Source organism: Serinus canaria, chromosome 5 (assembly GCF_022539315.1).
Source record: "Serinus canaria isolate serCan28SL12 chromosome 5, serCan2020, whole genome shotgun sequence".
Classification (NCBI taxonomy): Eukaryota; Metazoa; Chordata; class Aves; order Passeriformes; family Fringillidae; genus Serinus; species Serinus canaria.
This window is the reverse complement of record NC_066319.1, coordinates 13,027,698-13,038,592: the sequence shown is the minus strand read 5'-3', so window position 1 is coordinate 13,038,592 and position 10,895 is coordinate 13,027,698. Positions and strand designations below refer to the sequence as shown.

The 10,895-nt window shown below is 36.0% G+C and overlaps 1 protein-coding gene across 13 annotated transcripts in view; it reads left to right on the top strand.

Moving 5' to 3' along the window:
* Positions 1-10,895, top strand: part of SOX6 (SRY-box transcription factor 6) — a 362,938-nt gene that overhangs the window by 125,285 nt on the left and 226,758 nt on the right. Inside the window, exon 2 of one of the 13 annotated variants that reach the window (XM_050975364.1) lies at positions 4,641-4,738. The exons of 11 other annotated variants lie outside the window; for them this stretch is intronic. The gene's annotated coding sequence lies outside the window, so the exon portion shown is untranslated. Of the gene's footprint in view, positions 1-4,640; positions 4,739-4,759; positions 4,781-10,895 lie in introns of those variants that run through there. One more of the 13 variants, XM_050975365.1, reaches the window with a different exon arrangement.

Sequence of the window (10,895 nt, the reverse complement as noted above, 5' to 3'; positions counted from 1 at the left end):
CATTACAAGTTATAAAAGGATATCTCAGCCTTTTAGCTAAAATCACTTGCAGGGGATCTAACTGGATATGCAGGGTAATGGTAAAAAATATTTAAAACCACTGACAATATTTTAAGTCTGCATTGTAGACCATTGGACTTTTTACTTTCTCATTATTTGGAAACAACTTCATCTGAGCCTTTGGTTCATGTGCTGGCTTGTTTTTTATTTTGTACTCTGATAGTTTCTCTTCATTATGTTCTTTAACACATTTAAAATTACTGACACTGAACTTTGAACACTCAGAAATGTGGAGCAATTCCGAGCCTGAGCACTCTTCACCTTTACCCTTATGATTGATTTTGCTATGCATGTTTCCTTCTCAGAGAGCAGATGCTGTTTTCCATAACCTTCCATGGCAGTGGGATAGTGGAGGGTCCTCAATTACTGCAGATTAGTTCCTTTTAACAATTTTGTGGTGCGTTACAGAACTGAAACCAAAAGACAGGGAGAGTTTGTAGTTTGCTTTGCAAGTGATGCAGTTTCAGAGTGCTGCATGCAGGGACTGCTGCTGCTTGATCTCTTCAAGCTGAATAGTGAAGTGGTGTAAGTTTCTCCTGTGATGATTACTTTTTAATGTTCTCTGATTCTTTTTAGTGCCTAGTCCTTAGATACCTTAGTGAATTCCTTAAAAAATACAGAACTTTATTTGGGAATCTGGTTAGTATTAAACACTTTATTTTTAAAACTAAATAACAGCTAAAATATTTGATGTTAAGTATGTCATGCTAAGACTTTGAATAACAATGTCTTATTATTTCAGGTTTTTTTTCAAGTCAGTTAAAATTGGTAGATATTTCACCTGTGGAGCTTGTGAAAGGATAGGAGGTTCAAAGTCTCAATAAATTGAACTTTAAATTGTTTGCACTTAATAGCAGCTGATTACCTTAATTAATAGAGGAGAAAATGTTTTGTTGTACTTTATTTGATTTCTTAGAGTGTTGTAATTATTTATCTTTTTCTTCATATTTTTGTAGTGAAGGTAATTAAAATAAAAAGAGAAGCAGCCCAAGCTGTGGAGAGTTTGGGGGGAGTGAGAGATGTTACCACCCTTGCTCTTGCCCACACTGCCCATCAAATAAGGCTATTTCTCAAATATTTCCTGAGTAGATTTAGTTAGGCATGTAATCTTTTTCTGAACAGAATGCTGCTTCAAACTACCCTCTCCTTTCTCCCAGTAGTAGCTGCAGCTCTCTGGTGAAGAGGTAGCTCCTGCAGGGGTCTGTAAACACATTTTGGGGTTCCCATTGTGCACACAGGTAATGATCATATTGTATAGACCTTAGCTCAAAACAAAGCAATGCTGTGCACAGTGCTGCTCTCTAAAAGCCTGATTGTAAGGACCCTGAACAAAACCCAGAACTTCTCAAAGTTGCACAAAAATGGGCGTTGTGTCTAGTTAGGTTTTATCTGATCAAAGTACTTGGGCCTTTAAAATAGTTTTGGGTTTTTGCTACCTTCCTTTCTTCCTCTGTTCCTGCTGGTGCTGTTGTGTGACTGAGTGCACAAGAGCAACCTTCAAAGGCCAAAGCCTGGGAGCTGGCTGCAGTTGGAAAATCCAGCTATTCTGTGTTGCACCTGAGACAAGGCAAGCAGAAATTCCTGGTTGGAATTGTGGACCTGCATCTTATCCTCTTCTGCAAGGCTAACAGTGTGTTTAAGTAGTCCTTGTGCCTGCTTTATCCAAAGGGCTAGAATTATATCTGGCTCTGGTGCAGCTGTGCAGGGGGGAAAAAAGCTCCTTTACCATCACTGCCATTCCTTAATAGTCCTTCAGAGAAAAGCTGATGTCAAAGACTGAGTGTTGGCTTTGCTTTTTTCTCTTTTCTAAATTACCCAAAGCTGGGGAAGCCTTAAAGAGTAGGTGAAGGTGATGTGCATTTTCATCAAGAAATGTACAGGAACTTTGTATGTGTAGGGAATGGAATATCAACATAGAAGAGATAATCCATTATATCACCCTACAGTGCAAATTTTTCAAGAAGGGTTTAAGTTTCGTTTCATTCCTGTGAACCAGAGGAAAATAGTTTTCCATGCATATATCCTACCTAGGACACTCTTTTGTAGTTTATAGGATGCCCAGAGCTACTTTAGATATAAAACAATTTCTAGTTATTAGATCTCTGCATCACCAAAATGCAAATTTCACTCCTGAATATGTAGGCCACGAGCTGAATAACCTCGAGAAATATATGGTGAAAATGCTATTTTTCATGTATTCAGATTACCTCCTTCAAAGGTTTTCCTCAGTTTTTAATATCCTGAAAGTCCCAGTTCTGAGGCAGACTGCAGTTCAAACTTCATTTTCAGTTCTTAGAGTGAAGTCATTTAAATAAACAAATAAAAGTGGCACGTCATGTGTAGCTTGTGCCAAAGTACGCCGTGTGCCAGTTAGAATTAATTTTTATGAAACCTCACATATATGAGTTTATAGCAACAACAATACAGATATGTATGCTCGTCCCTAGCAGCAAATCTGCTGACCCATGCAGTGCTTCAAATGTGTACAAGTAAAATCCCAGCACAGTTCTGACCTGTGTTTATTTTTAGTGTTTCATGAATCACCTCCTTTTGCTGTTTTTTCTATTTTACAAATAAATCTTATTGCTAAATTAACTAGGATATTTGATAGTGAGAATAAAATCTCTCATCTGAATCTCTCATATTTCTTTTTTTTTTTTTTTTTTTTTGTGTGTGTGTGAATAGCCAGATGGAAGTGTTTACCCTTTAGAGAATTTTAGATCTGATATTTTTGTTACATTTTGTTTCTTCCTGGTAATTGTGTTGGCACTTTGCTGATCTCAAGTTGTGTGTTATTACAATGGAAGGTGACAATTTGATTGTCTTCAGTTGGAGAAACAAGCAATTTTATATTCACTGAGCTGTCAGGTAACAGTACTTCACAATACTAAGAGCTCCTGGCAATGTGGTTTGGCACCTATATTTAAGTGCTTTGATGCTTGCATAACCTCTAGTGAATCAGAAATGTTTTGCCTGCTAGAAATATTTTTAGGCTTGTAGTGTAAGGTTTTTATTAAAAGGAAAAATCTGTAACTGAGCTGCAGAGCCATTGTTTTGTGTTACATGGAGGTTCTAATTTGGTGCTTTAGTGCAACAGGCTACAGGTGAGCCTGAAACTGATACTTCATTTCTCTGTCTGCTGAGCTGTTTGGTTTGACTTGCAGCTGAGAACTAAAATATGGAAGGGAGGGAGTAGGAAATGGGAGGGGAGGGAAAGAAGTCTGGCTGTATTGATATTTCTGTTCTGAAATGCAGAGAGATGGCTTGTGACCTTTCACACCTGTAGGATTGAAAATTAACTGTTTAACTCATCACATGGAATTTTAGGCAACTCCTGAAAATGTACCATAGGAGGGAAATAATATAAGAATATTATTATAAGTATCTTACCATGGGAGCATGTTTCTAGTGGAGCCTTGAAAGGATTTAATGAACCTTTCAGGAACTTATGCCCACCAGACCTAAGTGTGATCAGGAAGATTTTTAGTTATGAGAACAACTTCTTAACTGGTTCTTCAAGGGAGAAAAAAAGTATTTTTGTCTTCTGTGTAAAGTCTCAAAGTCTAAACACGCTAAAATAAGTTTTTCTTATTTTAGTATTTTTAGGCATCCTTTATCAAAGCCATTTATATAACCATTCAGATAAACAATTAAGTAATTCTGATCCATAAAAATATGTGGATTAGTGCTTATTTATAGCAAGCATTGTTTTTTAATTTTATTGTTAAGGATTGCTTATATTTATTTTGTATTTTCTCTTACTTGCTGCCTACAAAACCAAATCCTAATAAGTTGCTGATGGATAAATTCTTGGCACGTTCCCTCTTGTTCCCATAATTATTGGTAAAGATAGCTGGAAGTCAGTACTGCCTTTTTTTTTTTTTTTTTCTTTTTCCAACAGTAAGAAATTGGATATCCAGAGACACATGGCCCAGTCATAGGACTTTATAGGCAGCCATCAGTGAGAAGCTAATACCAACCAATTAAACAGAGGTGGTTACGTGATGTAACATTATCAGGAGAAACAATTCATGAGTCAAAGCATTCCAGGGCATATGAGCTCCAGTCCAAAGAACAGTCTCAAGCTGTTTAAATAATGTGACAGCAATATTGTCAGCTAAATATAAACTATAGAAAATATTAACTACTGTGACTGAAGATGAGCACCTCCCAGGTGCCAAATGACTATTCTTTCACTGCTCTTTTACTGCGTTCCCTGTGGGTTCATTCACCTCAGGCATGTTCAGTGAAAGCTTCTGGTAGGGGATAAAGAGAATGGAGTATTTAGCCTGCTAAAAAGATAGGTTGTGATTTTGGCATTTATGAATTCAAACAGACATTTTGGATTTTCACTGAAAAGTCCAGAGGGGTTGTGAGGCTGTTTTGGTGTGTCCATTTTGATGCTTTCAACAACTTGATGAAGAGACAAGAGCTCAATCACTAATCCTAGTAGTTCATGACTGCATGGCTGGGGAAGGTCACTCTAATGGCAGAACATAAGAAAATTACTTTCCAAAAATTTCCAAGATGCTGGGTTTTTTTCCCTCATGTTCTTTTTTTTTTTTTTTTTTTTTTCAAAGGAGAAGAAATATCCTAAAAGTTCTTCCCTCTGAGCTTTGAGGAAGCCTGAATCTGAAGTCAAACTTTGTGATTTGGATTCGTATCTATTAGCAGAAGGGTAATTTGCCTGGATTGGAAAAACAAATGCAAGAATAGCTGAGTGTGTATCTTGGAAGCCGTGGGTGTATTGCTTAGCTTGATGCTTATTTCAGCCAGAGATTTGGGTGCTCAGTTAACATTTTAGCTGTCATTTCTTGAATCACATTTGCTTCCACTCCCCCTCCCGCCCTTTTATTTCCAAGGTGGTTCCTGCGATTGCCATAAACTCTCTAATCTTGCAATGCTGTTTATGATCTATATGTAACTAATTCATGTAGAATTCCTGCAAAATGAAGCCAAGGAAGAGCTTGAGGGAGTTGAGTTGATTGGCCTGAGGCCTTGCTGTGACTCAGAGCCAGGAACAGAAAGAGAGATTCTCTCCCATTGCAGCCTTCTCAAGCTATCCGGGCTTTGTGCAGAGGGATTTATGTTGAGGTGTGGGGCCCCAGGAGTACAAAATCTTTTACTAACTGTTCAATTGTGTTCCTAATTCTCCTTGAAAAGAGAGACAAGATTTCATAATTTTAGGAAATAGCTGTTTATTCTAAAATGGCATCAAGATTACAGCATTAGCTTTACACTGAGTTACGTTGCTGGGTTCTGCCTACAGAACATTATTTTACAGGGCAGAACTGCAAAATACTTTGGCTATTGCCAAAACACATTCATTTTTCTTTAAGTCTATCTGAGCTATAATGCATCTCATATACCCCAAAGCCAAGTGATGATTTGTGAGGGAGGGTCCTGTAACAGTGTTTAAAATTATGAGAGGAGTATGCAGATTTTAAAACATGGGAAGGGATAAGATGCTGTGGCTGATTTTTTTTTTTTTTTTTTTTTTTTTTTTTTTTTTTTTTTTTTTTTTTAGTTATGAACACCAGGTTAGCATGAAAGTTTAGAAGGAAATGCTTAAAAGGTTATGAGTACTTCTAAAAATGGCTTCTTTTAATTTATTTAGTTCTGGAGTCACCAGAGCACTTAGACATGTGCTTAACTTTTTGAAACCGAGTAGTCCAATTTGAAATTAGTGGACTGCTTGCATACTTACAGTTAATCATGCACTTAAGTACTTTAATCTGGCACTTTGGGGAAAAGGAATGGAGACTGTTCATAAAAGCTCTGTAAGTGAATATATTTCTAATCTAATCTGATTCCAATCTACTGTTGGAGCTGTAGACCTGGGTTATGTCTCTGCTGCAGTCACCAAAGCAGGATGAATTAGTCCATCTGAGCACCATGCTACTGTAGTTGGAGAGCTATCAGAAGCAAGCTTGTTTAAAATTAGTTTGGATATCTGAGCATTACAAAGCAGTCATTTATGTGGCTGCAGTGTAGACATGCCTTTAGGTTTATGAATGCTTTGTGAGGGTGGAGCAGAGCAGAAGCGAGAGTCCCCAGCCAACTATAAGTCTGCTTTGTCATATATCTGTTGTTATTGTTCAGTTTATGTGTTTTTGGAACAGTGTCTGGGCCATTGCGTTGTTGTTAGCTGTTGTTAAACTTCGTGGCTTGATTCTGAAATGTCTGGCAGCTGAAACTCCACGTCTTGCCTTAATTTCTACTGTAACATTTAATCATTTGAGCAGTCAACAGGGATGGAAGATTTTTCAGGCTTTGGAAACCTTTCATGTCAGGACTAACAGCTAATTGTTTTGAAAAGGAGGATATGAATTTTTTGAAGAATTTGAGGAAAACCTTAGACAAAAAAAAAAAAAAAAAATTAAGATTTGAATTTAAAAAGGTATAACACACTGGATGTAGGAAGAAAGAAAAGCCATTGTTTTGTCAACCTGACTGGCTGTCTTCTTTAGGGCAGAGAGAATTTCTTCTCTGGTTTAAAATATAAAAAATCAGGTCATATCTATAGCAAATGAAGCTGTTTGGGATGGTGTTTAGATTTTTGTAGGTAAAAATACCTGTAGCAGTTCAATTTTAGCTTTTCTACCTGAGGCTGACTGAATTTGGGGTCCAATCCTTCAGGTTTACTGACCTTTTTATAAATGATCACATTTTGTTTATGTCTCAAATTCAAAATGGGATAGAATTTATTCTAGAGCTGGAAAATATGGATCAAGATTTTTTTAAATTGTCAGACTTGAGTAGGTGATAGGACTTCAGTTAATTAGGGCCTTTTTCAACCTTTTCTCATACCCATTAGATATATTTTCCACCTTTAGTGATTGCTGTGTGCAGCTAATCTGTCAATTTAACCAAAGCAACAATTTCACAATGTAGTTTTCTTTCTGATTGTGTGCTGTGTAATCAATATACTGATATAATGTGAGTGTAATTTCCTCTCTTATTTTATCTCCACTGCACAGTATTATAAATAAACAGCTAAAAAAGAAAAAAGAAAGAAAAGCACCAAACAAATCTGTTGCATCTTCTTTTAAGATTGTACCACTGTAGACACTTGTTCTAGTAAAGTAGAATTGGACCCACTTGATTGCATTTAAATTTTTCATGCTTCAGCAGTTTGTCTGGGAGCACAGTAAAGAAAACCCCCCGAGCGAGGATAGTTTAGAATAATAGAACTTGATTTTGTGTATTATAGCGGCACCATTTGCGCTGCTGTAGTTAGGGTTGTGTCAGCACTTCCATTATAAACCCCTGTTTGCAGGGGTTAGAACTAGGGAGATATTTTTTATCAGAAACTTTTTTTAAAAAAAATTAAAAAAAAAAAATCATTCCAGTGAGTTTAATTGATAATAGCAGGAAAAAAAAATAAAATAAATTATAATGGAAATTAGTAAATTTCTGATATGTTTTACAAGCCTTATTTATTATGAATATTGATTTTTTTTTCTCCTCTCAGCAGGGATTTTAGCAAATGCATTTTGAATATTTTAAATATAAAATTGGGAAGTTGTTATGGCTTAAAATTTGACTGCTATTCATGCTCATATTTTAACATTGAAATATTTTAACACAACACGATGCTCTATGGCTTAATTTTATCATAAACATAAACTACTCAACTGGGCCAGAGTCTTCTCCACTGGAATTGAATGAGACCTTGGAGTTATTGACTGAACTCTGCCTTTTGACCTGATGGAATCATGTCTTCAGAATTCTCCCAAACTGCTGGAGAACACCCATCTGCAGAGTTTAAATTTGCTCTGCTTTCCTGATTGCAAACCCAGGCAGAACTGGACACCCTCAAGAAAGCCATGTGAAAATGAACTGTATTCACTGAGTTGATGATTGTGCTGGCAAAAGAATGTGGAGGCCTTAATCTAACAGGTCCCTACACATCTGTCCCTTTAAACCCAATGTTCTCAATCTAACAACCAAAAAGTTAGCGTTAAATCTAGTTGTTTTAACAAAGCTTTGGAGAAAATAGAAGTGAAACACACCCCTAAGAATTATGCCATGAGAAAAGCAAGTGCCTGGGAGGCCTGCCTGAGCCTGTATTCCCTTCTAGGCTCCATGACTATAGGTGACTGACTAAAGTGCAGCATGGAAGGTGTCTGTCTGTCCATGATGCAGCAGTGGGTAGAAGTGGTGGGTGGAGCTAGGAGGCACTTGAACCCTACCCTGGGTCTGTTCTTTTACTCCAGTACAGAAAAAAGTTGCTGGGCATGGCTTGAGATTATTAGTTAATGGGAGTTTTTATAATTTTGTTTTTAGTGTTAACAAAGTCCCTTTTCTCTATGTAATCAACTTCACAGCAATTGAATGGAGATCTTTATTGAATTGTGTTTAAAACATCACGAAGGAGAGGAAAGTATATTATTGTACGTGTCAAGGAAAACAATGCTTCCCTTCCAGTGCATTACCAGTAGATAGCTTTGCTGAATGGTCACTTGGGGAAACACCAAAAGCCTGTTTATGAAATAGAGGTGAAGCCTTTCTAGACTAATTATATTCAGCATGTAATTTCTAAACTTCAGTATGAATTTTGATTTTCAATTAACATTCCCAATTTGAAGATAATTTTCTATTTAATGTAATTGCAGGAAATAATTTATTGGCTGATTAAGACTGAGGGCCCAGCCTTCCTTAAGAAAACAGTCCCTAACAAACCAGCCTTTAAAGCCAACTCGTAGCTTTGGACAGATTCAGCCTATTTTTGCAGCTGCAGAGTTGTGTTTAATTAGGATTGTGCAGTATTATTCATTGGTGCAGTTTGTAGTTGAAATTATTCTTAAGAGACATTTTCATTTCTAGTTCTGTGTCATGATTAATTTATGGTGAAGAAACAGCCATAGCTCTTGCTTTACACAGAAGCTCGTTCAGTATGAAACAGGAATGAGATGTGTTGAGAAGGTGAAAGAAAGGAAAAACCTTTATTGTGACTTTCGGTTCTCATGTCGGGTTTTCAAATTACGCAAAGCATGACTTATATTTTCATGTGAGTGATTGCATTAACGTGACTACTTTAATGAGAAAAGGGAAAGCAACCTTTTATTTTATCTTGGATCATAGCAATTATGAGCCAGAACCTTTTGAAGTACCCTCGATAATGCCGGTTGCTGAACTCTTGGCATGTTCTCTGTAGCATCAACACAAATTCTTTAGCATAGGAAGAATGCAACGCACGGTTTAAATTCCTCCGTTCTGCTTATTGGCAACACTCATGTTAGACTCCCACTTACACTTAGGCTTCCCTAAAGAAAACACAAACCTTTTTTTCCCCACCAGTATCGAGTTTAAGAGGCAGGATTATCTCTATTTACAGAATAGTTATTCTAAATAGGTATCAGTGTTTTAATATGTTTCAGAGCACTTCAAAGCTTGTAATACTTTCATATTGAACTGTACATAATTAGATTAGTTGATCCTATATTAATTTTTTTTTTCACTGTAGGATACTAAATCTGAACTCCCTCATTAATTGTGAGAAATTTAGCATTAGCTGTTAAATCCTATGTGAAACACAGGCTGCTACATAAAAACTACTGTTTAAATTGGAATTAACTTAATTATTTTTCTTTGCACTTGATATTTCCTTCACTGTAATATTCATGAAAGCATGTGACAGATTTGTAAATTTAACTGTTAGTCTCAGATTTCCAGACCCTTTAATCAGTATTTATTTGTCTGTAGAAACAGTACTAGCAAGTTAATGATTTGCTAATTTGAAAAATGCTCATGTGGTTTCCTATGTTAACTGATTTGTGCATTTTTAAAGAAATGGTATGAAATCAATTATTGTTAAAAAGCAATTAAGGTGAAGATCTTATTCCTTAGTTTCTCAGCAATTTCAGTGTCAAGGATACTCTGAAGTTACTAAGACCTGGGAAAAGAACTAATATATTTTAGCTGTCCCTTTTCAGGTTTATTAATGATTGTTTTAACAGTTGCAGTTAATCTTACTAGAAATTTTAAATGACAGTGTTTTCAGATTTTGAGTTGAAGTCAGTAATATTTTCATCTAAGTGCAGAAACTGTGGCGAAAGCTGTGTTTGCATATGAGATGGTAGTAAGAGGCCATTATTAGGAAAAGGCATTTAACATAAATCAGTGCATTTATTCATTGCACTTTTAAGTAATTCAAAGTATTTTGTTGAGCTATATCCTGTATTTCATGTCTAATATGAAAAGAAACATAATTATTTTAGGTTTTTAGTTTGAACTATAAAATGTTACTAAGGTATTATCCATCCATTTAATAAACCTTTTAGGGTTAGAATCCTTTTCACATGAGCTTCTCAAAACACTTTCTGAAAGGTAAAACTGGGCAAAATTTTAAACCATCTAAAAGCAGTACAGCTTTAAACAGCAGAAAGACTCATTAGGCAGAATTTGAAATGGATTTAAAATCTATTTTCATATATGTAGAAAGCATCTTCTGCTTGTAAGGAATGTGATCAGGTAAGCATGATGAGCTCTCTCCTTTAAAGTTTTGCTTGTAAGCTTCAGGTTGCTCATGGGAATAAGAGATTAAAGAATTGAACTCATACAGAATCAACATGAAAATACCAATAAAATCACTATTTTTTTATGGCTGAAGAAAATGATATTGTTTGACAAGTCTAAATGTATAGAATGATGCCATACAACTTAACCCTGACCTTGTCTTGGCATCAAGGAGTACTTTTCCTCCAGATTTTGAGTCCAGATCCCCCAGCCTGTGCTTTTAAGAATACTTCTGTTGACTGCAGGTGATTAATTTGTTACTGTTCTAGGCAGTTGTGATGCACTTAGAGGACTGTTTTGAGCTTGATTTTTTT